Source organism: Ovis aries, chromosome 8 (genome assembly GCF_016772045.2).
Source record: "Ovis aries strain OAR_USU_Benz2616 breed Rambouillet chromosome 8, ARS-UI_Ramb_v3.0, whole genome shotgun sequence".
In the NCBI taxonomy this organism is placed as follows: Eukaryota; Metazoa; Chordata; class Mammalia; order Artiodactyla; family Bovidae; genus Ovis; species Ovis aries.
The window spans coordinates 10,633,945-10,650,656 of NC_056061.1; the positions used below are offsets into that span (position 1 = coordinate 10,633,945).

The 16,712-nt window shown below is 40.3% G+C and overlaps 1 non-coding gene across 1 annotated transcript; it reads right to left on the reverse strand.

Moving 5' to 3' along the window:
* Nucleotides 1-6,729: 6,729 nt before the first annotated feature.
* Nucleotides 6,730-6,835, reverse strand: LOC114116272 (U6 spliceosomal RNA). Its single transcript, XR_003590258.1, has one exon. It is a non-coding gene; the product is annotated as a U6 spliceosomal RNA (small nuclear RNA).
* Nucleotides 6,836-16,712: the final 9,877 nt, after the last annotated feature.

Sequence of the window (16,712 nt, forward strand, 5' to 3'; positions counted from 1 at the left end):
TAAGACAGACTTGCTATCAAGAGAAAAATTCAATTGAAAATCCCGCTCCAGAGAAAAGTCATCATTCAAAAAGATACATGCACCCCAATGTTCGTTATAGCACTTACTTGTGATAGCCAAGACATGGAAGAAACCTAAATATCCACCAAGAGAGGAATGAAGATGTGCTATATATTTACAATGGCATAGTACTCAGCCATGAAATAGAATGAAATAGTGCCATTTTCAGCAACAAGGATAGACCTAGAGTTTTTCAGACTAAGTGAAGGAAGTCAGACAGAGAAAGACAAATATCATGTGACAGCACTTATATGGGGAATCTAAAAAACCGATACAAATGAGCTTATTTACAAAACAGAAACAGACTCACAGACATAGAAAACAAATTTACGGTTAGCAAAGAGGAAGGCTGGGAGAAGGGATAAATTAGGAATTTGGGACTAATACATACATGTACTATTGCATATAAAATAAACAAGTACCTATAGCACAGGGAACTATACTTAATACTTTATAACAACCTAAAAGAGAAGAGAATCTGAAAAAAATAGATATACGCATATGTAAAAATGAATCACTTTGTCCTACATGTAAAACTAAAGCATTATAAATCAACATTATATTTATATTTCAAAAAATAAAATTCAATTGGCTTCAAAATCCATTTTTACCTCTGTAATTTACTGTTATATTTGTCATCAAATTTTTAAAAAAGGAAGGGTTGATAGATTCTTTTCGTAAACATTTGAGTGGTTATAAAAATTTTGTTATTACCTATCTAAGTGAAAGGAAAGGCTCCTTCCATCTTACCAATTCAATGAACATGAACTTGGGCAAACTCCAGGAGATGGTGAGGGACAGAGAGGCCTGGCCTGCTGCAGTCCATGGGGTCATAAAGAGTCAGACATGACTTGGCGACTGACCAACAACAACATGTAAGCGCAACACTTCTTATTGTTTATAACAATGAAGAATGTGAGAATCACATTCCCTGAGCAAAAACACCCTTTCTGTTTTAAAACTAAATGGCAAGTGGATATTCTGAACCTGGATCCTACCACGTACCCGCTAAGAGACCGGAAGTCCAGCAACACCTCCATCTACCTTTTCACCAATTTTGATTCTCAAGCCAAAGTGTGGCAAACCATAGGGCCCATAGCGTCCAGCTCCAGCAGAACTGTGCGGCACAGAAGGAACATGGACTCCAAGAGCAGCAGGGCCCTGGCCTGGAGCAGCAGTAAAAACGCCTCCAAGGCCTATTCCAGCTCAGAAATTCCCTGAGATGCCAAGTTGGCAGAGAAAGGCTTTGCAACAGATGTTAACCCAAGCATCCAAAACCTGTCAGTGGTTGGGCTCTGCATCCTCCTGCCGACAGGTTTAACTTGTCATTAAAACTGGTTTTAACCTGCCCGTGATGCCCTGGCTCTGATCCAGCTGAGGTCGCCAAGGTGGCAGATTCTGAGAGCCACCTGTGCCCTCCCTCACTCCTCATCTCCTCCTCCTCTTTCCCTTCAAGCAAACTTTGTGCCCCCATGAAGGAAAAGCCTCCTTCCATCTCTCTGCCCTTCTTCTTCTTTTTTGAATTAATTATTTCACTGCACCAGGTCTTACTAGGTGCATATGGGATCTAGCTTCCCAACCAGGGATCAAATACCGGCCCCCTGCATTGGGAGTGTGGAGTCCCTGGACCACCAGGGAAGTCCCTCTTCCACCTCTCTGGCCCCACCGGCAAGGCCGCCAACTGGATCCTACTGGATATTTGTGACAGAGATGCTGAAGACCTGCCAAACGCTGCCGCCATCTGCTCTGTTCCTTCGTTGCTCCTCACTCCCTGAAGTTTCCAGCAAAGGTGTGGGCTGCTGCAGCCCCTCCTGGCCTTGGAGAAGTTCCCTACCTCTCCCTAGAGGCTGTCTCCAGTGGATGATGGCTCGCCAGTGGCGTCTCTTGGGCTCTAGCTCCTGGAGAAGGTTGTGAGTTTATATTTTTAACATAGTGCTCATCAAGAGATACATATCATCTTTTCCCCAAAATGGGGGGAAAATTGTCTCATTATCTGGGCCCTGCTATGCTGTGCATCTAAACCATGCTGTATATTCTGCTGCCTGTGGCTTCATTCAAAGGGATTTGCAAGAGGAAAAAGGAAATGGAAGAGATCGTATATAATTAGAAAGAAATCCATTTCAAACAAAATTTGATATTAAAAAGTCAGCTTAAATATTTTATAAATTCAATATTTAGCATTCCTACTACTTTTATTTTATTATAGTTGTGCTATAAAAAGAAGTTTTTATGGATTGACTTGTGTTTTCCCCCATAAAAACATATGTTGAAGCCATAACCACCAGTTCCTCAGAATATAACATCTTTTGGAAAAAGAACCATTGCAGGTATAATTAGTTAAGATGAGGTCTTACTGGAGCAGGCTGAAGCCCTAATTGAATATGACTGGTGTCCTTACAAAACGAAGCTTCCCCTGTGGTTCAGTACGTAAAATCCATCTGCAATGCTGGAGATACAGGAGAAGCGGGTTCAATTTCTGGTTTGGGAAAATACCCTGGATGAGGAAATGGCAACCCACTCCAGTATTCCTGTCTGAAAAACCCCATGGACAGAGAGCCTGGCAGGCTATAGTCCATGTGGTTCCAAAGAGGCAGACACGACTCAGCACAGAGCACAAGGTACATGGTACCTTAAAAAACAATGGGCATATGAACACAGAGAGATACACAGGAAGAATATCATCAGATATCTAAGTTATGCAGTTTCAAGACAAAAAAAAATAACAAACAGCAACAACCCAAGAGCCAAAGATTGCTGGCAAACCACCAGAGACAAGGAAAGATTTCCTTCATAGATTTCAAAAGTACCATGGCTCTGCTGACACTGTTGATTTTGGATTTATAGCCTCCAGAATTGTGAGACAATAAATTTTTGTTCTTTTAAGCCACAGTTTGTGGTACTTTGTTATAGAAGCTCTAGGAAAACCAACACATAAGTAATGAAAAATTTTACCATGTCCATATAGACACTCCTAAAGCTCTCACAGCTTACCCGCAGCATGCAATGTTCCATACAAATTCTATTTTCTGTGTGTTCCTATATGTTTAAAGTTGGGAAACACACACTCCTCCACCTTTTCTGAAAGGATTCACATTTCCTAGGAGTATCATCTTTGGCCCTCCTCTCAGCCAATTCAGTCTTTAAAAAAAGGCTGCGATCCAAAAATCTGCAAGCAATAAATGCTGGAGAGGGTGTGGAGAAAAGGGAACCCTCCTACACTGTTGGTGGGAATGCAAACTAGTACAGCCACTATGGAGAACAGTGTGGAGATTCCTTAAAAAATTGCAAATAGAACTACCTTACGACCCAGCAATCCCACTTCTGGGCATACACACCGAGGAAGCCAGAATTGGAAGAGACACATGTACCCCAATGTTCATCGCAGCACTGTTTATAATAGCCAGGAGATGGAAACAACCTAGATGTCCATCAGCAGATGAATGGATAAGAAAGCTGTGGTACATATACACAATGGAGTATTACTCAGCCATTAAAAAGAATTCATTTGAATCAGTTCTGATGAGATGGATGAAACTGGAGCCGATTATACAGAGTGAAGTAAGCCAGAAAGAAAAACACCAATACAGTATACTAACACATATATATGGAATTTAGGAAGATGGCAATGACGACCCTGTATGCAAGACAGGGAAAGAGACACAGATGTGTATAACGGACTTTTGGACTCATAGGGAGAGGGAGAGGGTGGGATGATTTGGGAGAATGACATTCTAACATGTATACTATCATGTGAATTGAATCGCCAGTCTATGTCTGACGCAGGATGCAGCATGCTTGGGGCTGGTGCATGGGGATGACCCAGAAAGATGTTATGGGGAGGGAGGTGGGAGGGGGGTTCATGTTTGGGAATGCATGTAAGAATTAAAGATTTTAAAATTTAAAAAATAAAAAACTAAAAAAATAAATAAATAAATAAATAAAATAAAATAAAATTAAAAAAAAAAAAAGTGCCATGCCCTGCAGCATCTGGGCTCTTAGATTTCAAATCAGGGATCAAAACTGTGCTTCCTGCATTGGAAGGAAGAATCTTAACCACTGGGCAATGAGGGAAGTCCCTCAGTCAACTCATTCTTGCTGAGTAGTCTTACCTAGTCGATTTATATCTGAAAATGTATTGCTTCGACTCCGTGTGTCCAAGCACAGATCTCTTTCCTGAGCCCTAGACCACATATCCACTATTTTGCAGAACTCAAGAGTCTCTACAATTACTCAAAACTTCAAGACCCAAGTGACATAACGCAAGGCATTCAGAGTGACTTGAGTTTAGACTTTTAAGAGAAAGTTGGAGACAGGTGCCTGGGCATTGCTTTAGGGTGTAGCTCAATCATTTTCCCTTTTTTAGATAGAGATTCATCACTAGTTTCTCCCCTAAGTCCAGCTCCCATCCCAGTGAAGAATGTGTTAATAACCATTCCTGAGGAACAGCATCACCTTCAGGAGCCTGAAATGCTGCTGAGATGAAGTATACAATCTATAAGAATTCATCCACACTAATATAGAGTCTGATATGCCACACAGAATAAAGGGCCAGTTCATGATGTTAAAAAGAAATTATTCACCAGACTCTGGTTAAAAGTAGCGAGACAGGTTTTACTTAAGCTACTGCAGTAGGGGAAAGAGACTTCACTGTCGAACTGAACTAAACTTGGCAAAACAAAAGGCAGGAGGCTTTTTAAATGCTGGATGTCTGTGTCTCTATTCTCGCCCTGAAAAATGATCATCTGTACCATTTATCTAGATTCCACATATATGCATTAATATGATATTTGTTTTTCTCTTTCTGACTCACTTCACTCTATATGATGACCTCTACATACATCCATGTCTCTACAGATGACCCAATTTTGTTCCTTTTCATGGCTGAGTAATATTGTACTGTATATATGTACCATATTTTCTTTATTCATTCACATGTTGATAGACATTTATGTTGCTCCCATGTCCTGGCTATTGTAAGAGTGCTGCAATGAATATCGGGGTACCTGTGTCTTTTTGAATTTTGCTTTTCTCTGGGTATAGCCCTGCTAGTCGAATTGCTGAGTCATACGGTAGTTCTATTTTTAGTTTTTTAAGGAACTTCCATACTGTTCTCCATAGTGGTTGTATCTCCATATGGTTGTATAAATTTATCCATAGTGGATATATGTATACATATAGCCGATGTGCTTTATCATATAGCAGAAACTAACATTAGTCCAGTAGTCATGTATGGATGTGAGAGTTAGACTATAAAGAAAGCTGAGCGCCAAAGAACTGATGCTTTTAAATTGTGTTTGTTCAAGTCTTTTAGTGAAGTATGGATTAAAAAATAAATTTTTTAAATTTGGTTTTAAATTGATGTATATTTGCTCTTCAATGTTATGTTCAGTTCAGTTGTGAACTGAAGTATGTGAGAGTTGGACCATAAATGGAAGTATGTGAGAGTTGAACTATAAATGGAATTATGTGAGAGTCAGACTATAAATCTCACATGAAGTATGTGAGAGTTGGACTATAAAGAAAGCTGAGCACCGAAGAATTGATGCTTTTGAATTGTGTTTGTTCAAGTCTTTTAGTGAAGTATGGATAAAACCATTTGTGCTAAAAAGTGCAGTTCTTAGGGGCAAAGTCTGAGGCCTAGTCAAAAAAGTCCATAGAGAATAAAGTGAAATTGTTCAATTTTTCATATTTAATTTTCCAGACTTCTGCTTTTTCTGAAAAGCAAGAGTCAGACTCAATGAACTTGAGATGTCTATTGTCACTGAATTTTGAGAGACAGAAATTTAATCTGTAGTGGTGGACTATGATGCTTCTAGGAGTTTATTCAGAAAGCAAATGATGAAACTTCTACTATCTGTGTCTTTGGGTTGCATCTTTTATTGTAAGGAAGCAAATAGACTCTGCCCTCACCTAGGTATTTTACCTTGAGAAACATTTTGTGCTCTAAGGAAATGCCAAAGCATTCAACAAAACATTGTTTGCCCACCGTGTTCTAGGCACTATTCTAGTCTCTCAGGATACAGTAGTGAACAACCCAAATAGATCTCTGCCTTCAAGGGGCTCACATTCTTTTCAGGATACAGAATGGTTGGGGCTGGTGCACTGGGATGACCCAGAAAAATGGTATGGGGAGGGAGGGCGGAGGGGGGTTCAGGGTTGGGAACACGGGTACACCCGTGGCGGATTCATGTTGATGTATGGCAAAACCAATACAGCATTGTAAAGTAAAATAAAGTAAAATAAAAAAGTTAATTTTTATTGGAGTCTATTTGCTTCACAATGTTGTATTAGTTTCTACTGTACAGCAAAGTCAATCTGTCATACATACACATATACCCCCTCTTTTTGGGATTTCCCTCCCATTTAGGTCACTACAGAGCACTGAGTAGAGTTTGCTGTGTTATACAGTAGGTTCTCATTAGTTAACTATTTTATGCATTGTACCAATAGTATACATATGTCAGTGCCAATCTCCCAGCTCATCTCACCTCTCACTCCCTCAGTGTCCTTACATTTGTTCTCTATGTCTGTGTCTATTTCTGCTTTGAAAATAAGGTTATCTATATATGTTTCCAGATTCCACATATGCATGTTAACATACGATATTTGTTTTTCTCTCTCTGTCGTACTTCACTCTGTATGACAGTCTCTAGGTCCACCCATGTCTCCAAAAATATGAAACACTTCATGAATTTGCATATCACTTTGCTCAGAGGCCACACTAATCTTCTCTGTAGTGTTTGAAATTTAGTATAGGTGCTGCCAAAATGAGGACTAGGGGGCTCACATTTTCGTGGTGGGAGATAGACAATACGTGAGTAAAGAAGTAAGTTAGAACATTTTATAAAAAGTTCCTGTAATTTAGGACTTTCAGGTGGGCCAATGGTTGAGAATCTGCCTACCAACGCAGAGTACGTGGGCTCAACCCCTGGTCTGGGAAGACCCCACATGCCACAGAGCAGCTAAGTCCAAAGCTGCAACAGCTGAGGCTGCACGCTGCAGTGACTGAAGCCTGTGCACCTAAAGCTTGTGCCCAAGAGAAGCCACCACAGTGAGAAGCCCGGGCTCCTCAACTACAGAGAGCCGGTGCACAATATTGGAAACACAGTGCAGCCGTAAATATATACATTAATTAAATAACACAAAAATACTTTAAAAAATTGTTGTTTAGTCACTAAATCACGTCTGACTCTTTTGTGACCCGATGGGCTGTAGCCCATCATGCTCCTCTGTCCATGGGTTTCTCCAGGCAAGACTACTGGAGTAGGTTCCCATTGCCTTTTCCAGGGGGTCTTCCTGACCCAGGGATCGAACCTGAATCTCCTGCATTGCAGGTGGATTCTTTACCACTGAGCTACCAGGGAAACCCAATTACTGTAATTTAACCCAAACAGCTAGTAAAGTAATGGTTAAAGTTCTCCAAGCCAGGCTTCAGCAATACGTGGACCGTGAAATTCCAGGTGTTCAATCTGGTTTTAGAAAAGGCGGAGGAACCAGAGATCAAATTGCCAACATCCACTGGATCATCGAAAAAGCAAGAGAGTTCCAGAAAAACATCGATTTCTGCTTTATTGACTATGTGAAAGCCTTTGACTGTGTGGCTCACAATAAACTGTGGAAAATTCTGAAAGAGATGGGAATACAGACCACCTGACCTGCCTCTTGAGAAACCTATATGCAGGTCAGGAAGCAACAGTTAGAACTGGACATGGAACAACAGACTGGTTCCAAATAGGAAAAGAAGTACCTCAAGGCTGTATATTGTCACCCTGCTTATTTAACTTCTATGCAGAGTACATCACGAGAAACGCTGGACTGGAAGAAGCACAAGCTGGAATCAAGATTTCCGGGAGAAAGATCAATAACCTCAAATATGCAGATGACACCACCCTTATGGCAGAAAGTGAAGAGGAACTAAAGAGCCTCTTGATGAAAGTGAAAGTGAAGAGTGAAAAAGTTGGCTTAAAGCTCAACATTCAGAAAACGAAGATCATGGCATCTGGTCCCATCACTTCATGGCAAATAGATGGGGAAACAGTGGAAACAGTGTCAGACTTTATTTTTGGGGGCTCCAAAATCACTGCAGATGTTGACTGCAGTCATGAAATTAAAAGATGCTTACTCCTTGGAAGGAAAGTTATGACCAACCTAGACAGCATATTGAAAAGCAGAGACATTACTTTGCCAACAAAGATCCATCTAGTCAAGGCTATCGTTTTTCCAGTAGTCATGTATGGATGTGAGAGTTGGACCATAAAGAAAGCTGAGCACCGAAGAATTGATGATTTTGATCTGTGCTGTTGGAGAAGACTCTTGTGAGTCTCTTGGACTGCAAGGAGATTCAACCAGTCCATCCTAAAGGTGTTCTTTGGAAGGACTGATGTTGAAGTTGCAACTCCAATACTTTGGCCACCTCATGCAAAGAGCTGACTCGTTTGAAAAGACCCTGATGCTTAGAGGGATTAGGGGCAGGAGGAGAAGGGGACGACAGAGGATAAGATGGCTGGATGGCATCACCGACTCAATGGACATGGGTTTGGGTGGACTCCAGGAGTTGGTGATAGACAGGGAGGCCTGGCGTGCTGCGATTCATGGTGTCGCAAAGAGTCAGACATGACTGAGCGACTGAACTGAACTGAACTGAACCCAAACAGGGTGATGTGATAAACATGAATCCCCAGGAGGGATCTGCTTTATGTTTGGAGCTCAGAGAACCTCTCTAAGGAGACACTTGAGCTGGAGTCTGAATGATCCTGTGGTTGTGCAGAGATCAGGGGAAAGAGCATTCTGGACAGAGGGCACATGTGCATATGCCTTGATGTGGAAATAGTTTTTGTGAGTTTACAGAACAGAAAGGAGACACTAAAACATAGTGAATGAGCAGAGATATGGTTGAAGGAGAGCCAGGTCACATGGGACCTTAGAGGCACTGCTGAGGAGTAAGTGCATTGAAAACTCCAGAAGGATAGATCTATCTGTCCATCATCTATCTATCTATCTGTGATCATTTTGATTGCCTGTGTGAAAGAATGGTGAGGGATAAGAGTGGAAATAGGAAAGCAGATTTGAAGGTATTAGAAAATCTGGAGAAAATGTGATGGAAGTTTGTATTAGCATGGTAGCTGCAGAGACGATAAGGTTGATGAGATGAACTGATGGAGATGAAAATGAACAGAATCAGGATATATTTGAAAGGGGAACTGACTTGTGAAAGGATTAGATAAAGGGAAAGGAAGCCACACTGCCTGATGGCTTAAGGAACATTTCCAGGGGAAAAATGAGCTAAGTTTAAAAGGAAATGTCAATCAGGCCCTGCATATATGAATCTAGAAGTCAGGAAATGGTTCAATTCAGGGTGTCCATTGGGGAGCCATCAACACATAGATGATATTTATGCAATTACCTTTAGGAGTCAAGGAACACAGAACACAAAATGGTGATATTTTAGACAAATGGGTGGGTGAGACAAATATAGCTATCTGTTATTTATTACATTTAATGGTAGTTGTTATTATGTATTACATTATATGCATTTTATAGGCTATATTTTGGGCTCCCCATGTGGTGCTGGTGGTAAAGAAGCTGCCTGTCAACGCAAGAGATGTAAGGGACACTGGTTCAATCACTGGGTTGGCAAGACCCTCTGGAGAAGGGGATGGCAATTCATTCCAATATTCTTGCCTGGAGAATCCCACGGACAGAGGAGCCCGAAGGGCTACAGTCCATAGGGTTATAAAGAGTTGGACACGACTGAAGCGACTTAGCATGCATGCACACATACTATATTTTAAAATAGCCCCTTGCACACACTTATAAATGTGATGGGAGAAGGTTCAGAGACCTTGACATTATGTTTTCTGTTTTAAGGTGTTGTAATCTTCAATAGTATTTGTCAGTTTCTCAAATCAATTAGTGTTCCATGTGTGAATAATGGAAACAGAATACTTAGTGGTGTAAGTCATCTCCAGGTGCATCTCTGCCTTCTTATGCAACATGTATAATAAATGCAATAACTCTTAGCTGTTACTCACTTCTGGGTACAGGAGGGTGGAGCAGAATTTCTCCTCTGGTTCATCAGAGGGTATGGCCATTTATGATTACTGTGCATTGGAAGCAAGTCTCTCGTGGCACACCCCCAAACAGAGTCAGGCTGGGCCTGTCACAACCAGTAGGGTGTTCAGCCATGGTTTGCTTATGCCCAATCTCCATGGCTCATATACTCTGAAAAATTCTCCTTTTTATGAGATTGAATTATTACCCTGCAGCAGATCAAGCAGTTCTAAAATTCAGCCGACACTGTTCAGACTGTGGAGCTGTTTACTTGTAAAGGTGTTTTTTTTTGATTGGCTTTGTGCTCAGCCACGGTATAACCATGCCCAGTTGCCGCTGTTTTAGCATTAGCGCAATTTCATAAAGATTACTAGGCACTCAAAATCTAATAAGCATTTTATGGACTTAGAAGGGGAAATTATGCTTCTCATTCTTGTGTGGTTGGATTAAATGATCATTTCCTTCCAAATTCAGTGTTTTATTAATTTGAAGTGAATGCTACAGATTATTGCCTAATAGAAACTGTCTTAGCCAAAAGGACTTCTACTCTTGTCTAAATGTCTCTGGTGATCAAGAAAGTTCGATTCTTTGACACAGTCTATTCTAACGGAGCATAATGGTTTGATGCTGATTTATTCCTAGTACATACAGCAGTGGTGGTACATAAAACCAAAAATATTAACTTACAAGCTTTGGATGAGGCAGCTATAGTTTCAGATCTCAGCTGTGCTTCTTTAAAGCTGTGATATCGGAGATATTAACCTTGTAAACCGATACAATAGAACCACTTATCTGTTATAGGTCAGTTATACTTCAAAAACAAACTAATTGAAAAAGAGATCAGATTTAGTCGAAAGGTACAAACTTCCAGTTTTAAGCACTAGCAGTATGATGTATAACATGACAAAGATAATTTAATACTGCTGCACTGAAAGTTAAGAGGGTAAATTCTAAGAGCTCTCATCACAAGGAAAAATTTTTTTCTATTTCTTTTCTGCTGAATCTAAATGAGATGATGGGTGTTCACTAAACCTATTATAATCATTTCATGACATATGTCAGTCCAATCATTATGCTGTAAACTTGGGGCTGGTGCACGGGGATGACCCAGAGAGATGTTATGGGGGGGGAGGTGGGAGAGGGGGTTCATGTTTGGGAATGCATGTACACCCGTGGTGGATTCATGTCAATGTATGGCAAAACCAATACATTATTGTAAAGTAAAATAAAGTAAAAATAAAAATTAAAAAAATAAACCTATACAATGATATATGCCAATTATATCTCAATAAAACTGGAGGGAAAAAACATTAAAAAAGTAAAACAGATTTTGCTATGTTTCTTTTTAAAAGAAGGGGTGTTTCTGCTTTGTTTTACAAATTTATTTATGTCTTTTTTTTTTTTTTTTTGCCAAGTTGTTCCTCCACCAAGGAATAAAACCCATACCCCCTACAGTGGAAGCATGGAGTCTTAGCCATTGGACCACCAGAGAAATCTCTTTCGCCATGTTTCTGTAGCTTAAATGGACTTCCCTAGTGGCTCAGACAGAATCAGTGCCTGCAATGTGGGAGACTGGGGTTTGATGCCTGGGTCTGGAAGATCTCCTGGAGAACAAAATGGCTACCCACTCCAGTATTCTCGCCTGGATAATTCCACTGGCAGAGGAGTCTGGCAGGCAAGGGGTTGAAAAGAGACATGACAGTTTCATGATGAACAGTTTCACTACTTTCACTACAGGTTAAAATAAATATGAAGATACTTTTTAAAAAAAAAACACTGAATAAGCACAGGATGAATGACCATATAAAATCAGCATTTTGCAACCTTTAATATAATAATTTATTCAGAGATTATCATTAGCATAAGCTAAAAAAATTTAATCACCAGATGTCATATGGAAATTTAACTAGATGCTGGACTTCTATAAAATGTTATCAAATCACCTTTGGGGTAGTAGGGGACATTTTAATATGGGCTGTATGTTAGTGATGTTAGTATTGATGTTTGGTTTTGTTTTGATAATATTTTGATAGTGTTGTTATGCTATAAATCTGTTTATCTCACAGGGCTAAGTAGGGATAAAATGTGAGTGCCTAGAACAACATTTGGCAATACTGAGCATCCAATCCATGGTAGTCAGGGAAAACGTTATTGCTATTTATGGTGGGTTCCTTCCTCATACCTCTCACCCCAAGAATCTCATCCACTGGAGCCACTAGAAGAACAGTCTGAAGCTTCCATCCCCTCAAATGGGTGACTTCAAACAAAACAAGACTTCAAAATGTCAAGTTCTTTGAGAAGGATCTGGATGAATAAGTAACCCAATTCCTTTCTATCCTGCCTCCTCCTATTCCCTGAATCCATAAAGATTCTGTGAACTGAGGGGAGAGAGAGGCAAAGAAATAGAGTATAAGACTTAAAGTGTCCCTGGACCATACTTACCCGAAACCACCACTGCCTATCCCCCTCAGGACCTGTCATCTGTGGCTTGAGAATGGCCTGATTCTGAATCCCTAACTAATGCCTGTGCCCTGGTGCATGCTTGGTGTATCTGTAGCAAGAAAAATGCTCCCTATTTGAGGAATTGTGAACTGATCTGATTTTCCTTGAAATGACATTTTTCCTGCACTTGGAGACTTGAGATAAAATCTGACAGAAAAAATAAAACTACATTTTGTGTACCTTAGTATGTGACTTAAAAATTCCTACTAGCAATAGGAATGTTAACCTTTATAATAGCCAAAATATTTCTCTGGTCTAATTTCTATCCAGGAGCCATATTTCTACCATTGGTGTCATAGAAACAGAATTTATCTTTTAACCAATCACTCTTCAAGTGCTTTAACATGAACATTTGTCTCTCAGATTTTCTCTAAGTTAGTATTGCTAGGCTTATTAATCATTTAGCACATAAAATGATTCTAGACCCTTCCCCTGCAGTTACTGTTACCTGTACATCAGTTCAGTTCAGCTCAGTCGCTCAGTCATGTCCAACTCTTTGTGACCCCGTGAACTGCAGCATGCCAGGCCTCCCTATCCGTCACCAACTCCCAGAGTTCACCCAAACCCATATCCATCAAGTCGGTGATGCCATCTAACCATCTCATCCTCTGTCTTCCCCTGCTCCTCCTGCCCTCAATCTTTCCCAGCATCAAGGCCTTTTCAAATAAGTCAGCTCTTTGCATCAGGTGGCCAAAGTATTGGAGTTTCAGCTTCAGTATCAGTCCTTCCACCCAGGACTGACCTCCTTTAGGATGGACTGGTTGGATCTCTTTGCAGTCCAAGGGACTCTCAAGAGTCTTCTCCAATGCCACAGTTCAAAAGCATCAATTCTTCGGCACTCAGCTTTCTTTATAGTCCAACTCTCACATCCATACATGACAACTGGAAAAACCGTAGCCTTGTCTAGACAGACGTTTCTTGGCAAAGTAATGTCTCTTCTTTTGAATATGCTGTCTAGGTTGGTCATAACTTTCCTTCCCAAGAGTAAGCGTCTTTTAATTTCATGGCTGTAGTCACCATCTGCAGTGATTTTGGAGCCAAAAAAAATAAAGCCTGACACTGTTTCCACTGCTTCCCCATCTATTTGCCATGAAGTGATGGGACCAGATGCCATGATCTTCGTTTTCTGAATGTTGAGCTTTAAGCCAACTTTTTCACTCTCCTCTTTCACTTTCATCAAGAGGCTCTTTAGTTCTTCTTCACTTCCTGCCATAAGGATGGTGTCATCTGCATATCTGAGGTTATTGATCTTTCTCCCGGAAATCTTGATTCCAGCTTGTGCTTCCTCCAGCCCAGCGTTTCTCATGATGTACTCAGGTATATTTGTCTCCCTTAAAAACCAATGCTCAAAACTGGGTTTTACATTTAATATAAAAACTTTATCCTGCGGTGGGGAGGATGAATTGGGAGACTGGGATTGACATGTATATATACTACTGATACTCTGAATAAAACAGATAAACTCTATCTATTTATAAATATATAGTTTATATGTATAAACTGATGAGAACCTACTGTATAGCTCAGGGAACTCCACTCAGTGCTCCGTGGTTACCTAACTGGGAATGAAATACAAAAAATAGGGGATATATGAATACATATAGCTGATTCACTTTGCTGTACGGTAGAAACTAAAAATTGTATAGCAACTATACTGCAATACAAATTAATTTAAAAATTTATCCTGCTAAATGGGACTAATGTTTCCTGACACTAAGGTCATAAAGAACTTTTAAAGCAATAGGAATACTGTTTTAAGTAAAACCATAAAAACATAACCACAAATTGAGTGTAGTAGGAACTCACGTCTTAAATGATTTTCTCTTCCCTTCAGTCTGAGCTTTGTCATCTCTTTTAGACTCTTCACAAATGCTAACATTTATTGTGTTTATTATAAAATAATTTTAGCAGTCAGAAAAACTGCTTCTTATATCTATTTATAAAAATTGGTTATTTTAACAGTTAAAAATATGTAATTAAAGTGAATTACATACTATTTTATTTACATTTTTGGAGAAGATTACAGAGTGTCCATAAAATCTTATGAGCAAATAGCAGAGACATCGGCAAAATCCAAATGGAAAATCAGTCTGTTCAAAATGTTAAAAAAAAAAAAAAAATTGAAGGGTTTTGTCTTCCCCATGGCCCTGCTGCTTTACACAAGCAGTGACTCTGGGTTTCTGGTGGCTGTCAAAGCTGATTGCATGTTTGGTAACATAATGTTAGTGTTAGACTTACGACTTAGTGCATTAACAACTACCACCAGTGTAACCATCTTTTCAGACTTTTCAATTTGCTTGAACGGCTTGCAAGCTGACATCTTCATGCTGTCCTCGTTACTAATTTAAGTACAGCTGGCAAAGCGCATTAGCCTCCTGCACCAGCAGTGCCCAGAAAGAACCCTATAGATGTGTAGCAGTAGCTGGAGGGGGTGGGGGGGGGGGGCGGGGGGCCTGATCCCCTAGGGACATTTCTTTTCACTGCCCTGTGGTGTATGGTCTGATTTTAAGCACCGGTGCAGAGCGGCCTCATGAGCAAAGGCTGGGGAAGAGATCAAGATTTGCAGGGTTTGCTCCTGCCTTTGCAGCAGATTTCTTAATAGCTATTGGGTATCAGCAAAATTCAGTAGTTTAAATCATCCCCATTTAGTAAAGAAACATTTTTATTGGGGCTTGAAAGTTTCCACTTGCTCATGTTCAGTTCATGCATTTATCCAACTCCTCATCCACTTTTTTTCTTTTTAAAATGTTTTAAAAACTATTTCTGTTTATTTGTTGGGTTTTCAGTTGCAGCCTGCAAGATTTCTGTTGCAGCACCTGGGCTCTTTCGTTGTGTTGCGTGGCCTCCTTGATGGGGCAAACAGGCTTCTCTGTGGTTGTGGAATGGGCCCAGGAGTTGTAACACACAGGTTTAGTTGGCCCATGTCATGTGGGATCTTCCCCAACCAGGGACTGAACCTGCCCCCCCTGCATTGGAAAATGGATTATTAACCAGTGGACCAGTGAAGTCGCTCCCCACCCATTTTCGATGACTTTCCTCCTCTATTACGTCCATGGCTATTTTTGTTTATTTTGTTCTATCTACTTTCGATTTCAGAAAAATATATAGAAAATAACATTACCACTTAAGCATTTTTAGAGCTTCCCCAGTAGCTCAGCAGTAAAGAATCTGCCTGCAATGCAAGAGTCACAGGAGACGCAGGTTCAATCCTTGGGTCTGGAAGATCCTCTGGCGGAGAGCATGGCAACCCACTCCAGTATTCTTGCCTGGAGAATTCCAAGGATAGAGGAGCCTGGCGGGTTACAGTCCATAGGATCGCAAAGGGTCAGACACGACTGAAGTGACTGAGCCCACAGGTACACACACAAGCATTTTTCGTATGCTGCTCAGTAGCATTAAGTACATTCATATTATTGTGCAACTAACCTCCAAAGTCTGTCAACTTGCAGAAGTAAAACCCCTCACCCATTAATCAACAATTCTCCATTCATCCACCTGCCCTCACATCCAACCCCACTCCTGGCATCCACCATTCTACCTTTCTGTCTCTATGAAATTGACTGTCATTTAAGTAGAATCATAAGTGTTTGTCCTTTTGCGACTGGCTTACTTAGCATAATGTCCTCAAGATTCATCCATGTTGTAGTATGTGTCAGCGTTTCTTTCCTCTTTATGGTTAAACAATACTCATTTGCATGCATATACAACATTTTGTTTATCCATTCACCCCTTGATGGACACTTGGGTTATGTCTCCCTTTTAGTTATTGTAAATAATGCTGCTATGAATGTGTGTACAAAAATCTCTTCAAGACCCTGCTTTCAGTTCTTTGCGGTATATACTCAAAAGTGGAATGGTTGGATCATAAGAAAATTTTATTTTTAATTTTTTAAAGACCACTCTACTGCTTGCCACAGCAGCTATATGACTTTACACTCCTACCAGCAATTCACAAGAGTTCCAATGTGTCCCCGTCCTTGCCAACACTTGTTATTTTCTCGTTTTTCTCATAGTTGCTGTTATGGACTGAACTATGCCCCCTCAAATTTAGTATGTTGAAGTCCCAGGCAGTATCTAAAGGTAATCATATTTTGAGATAG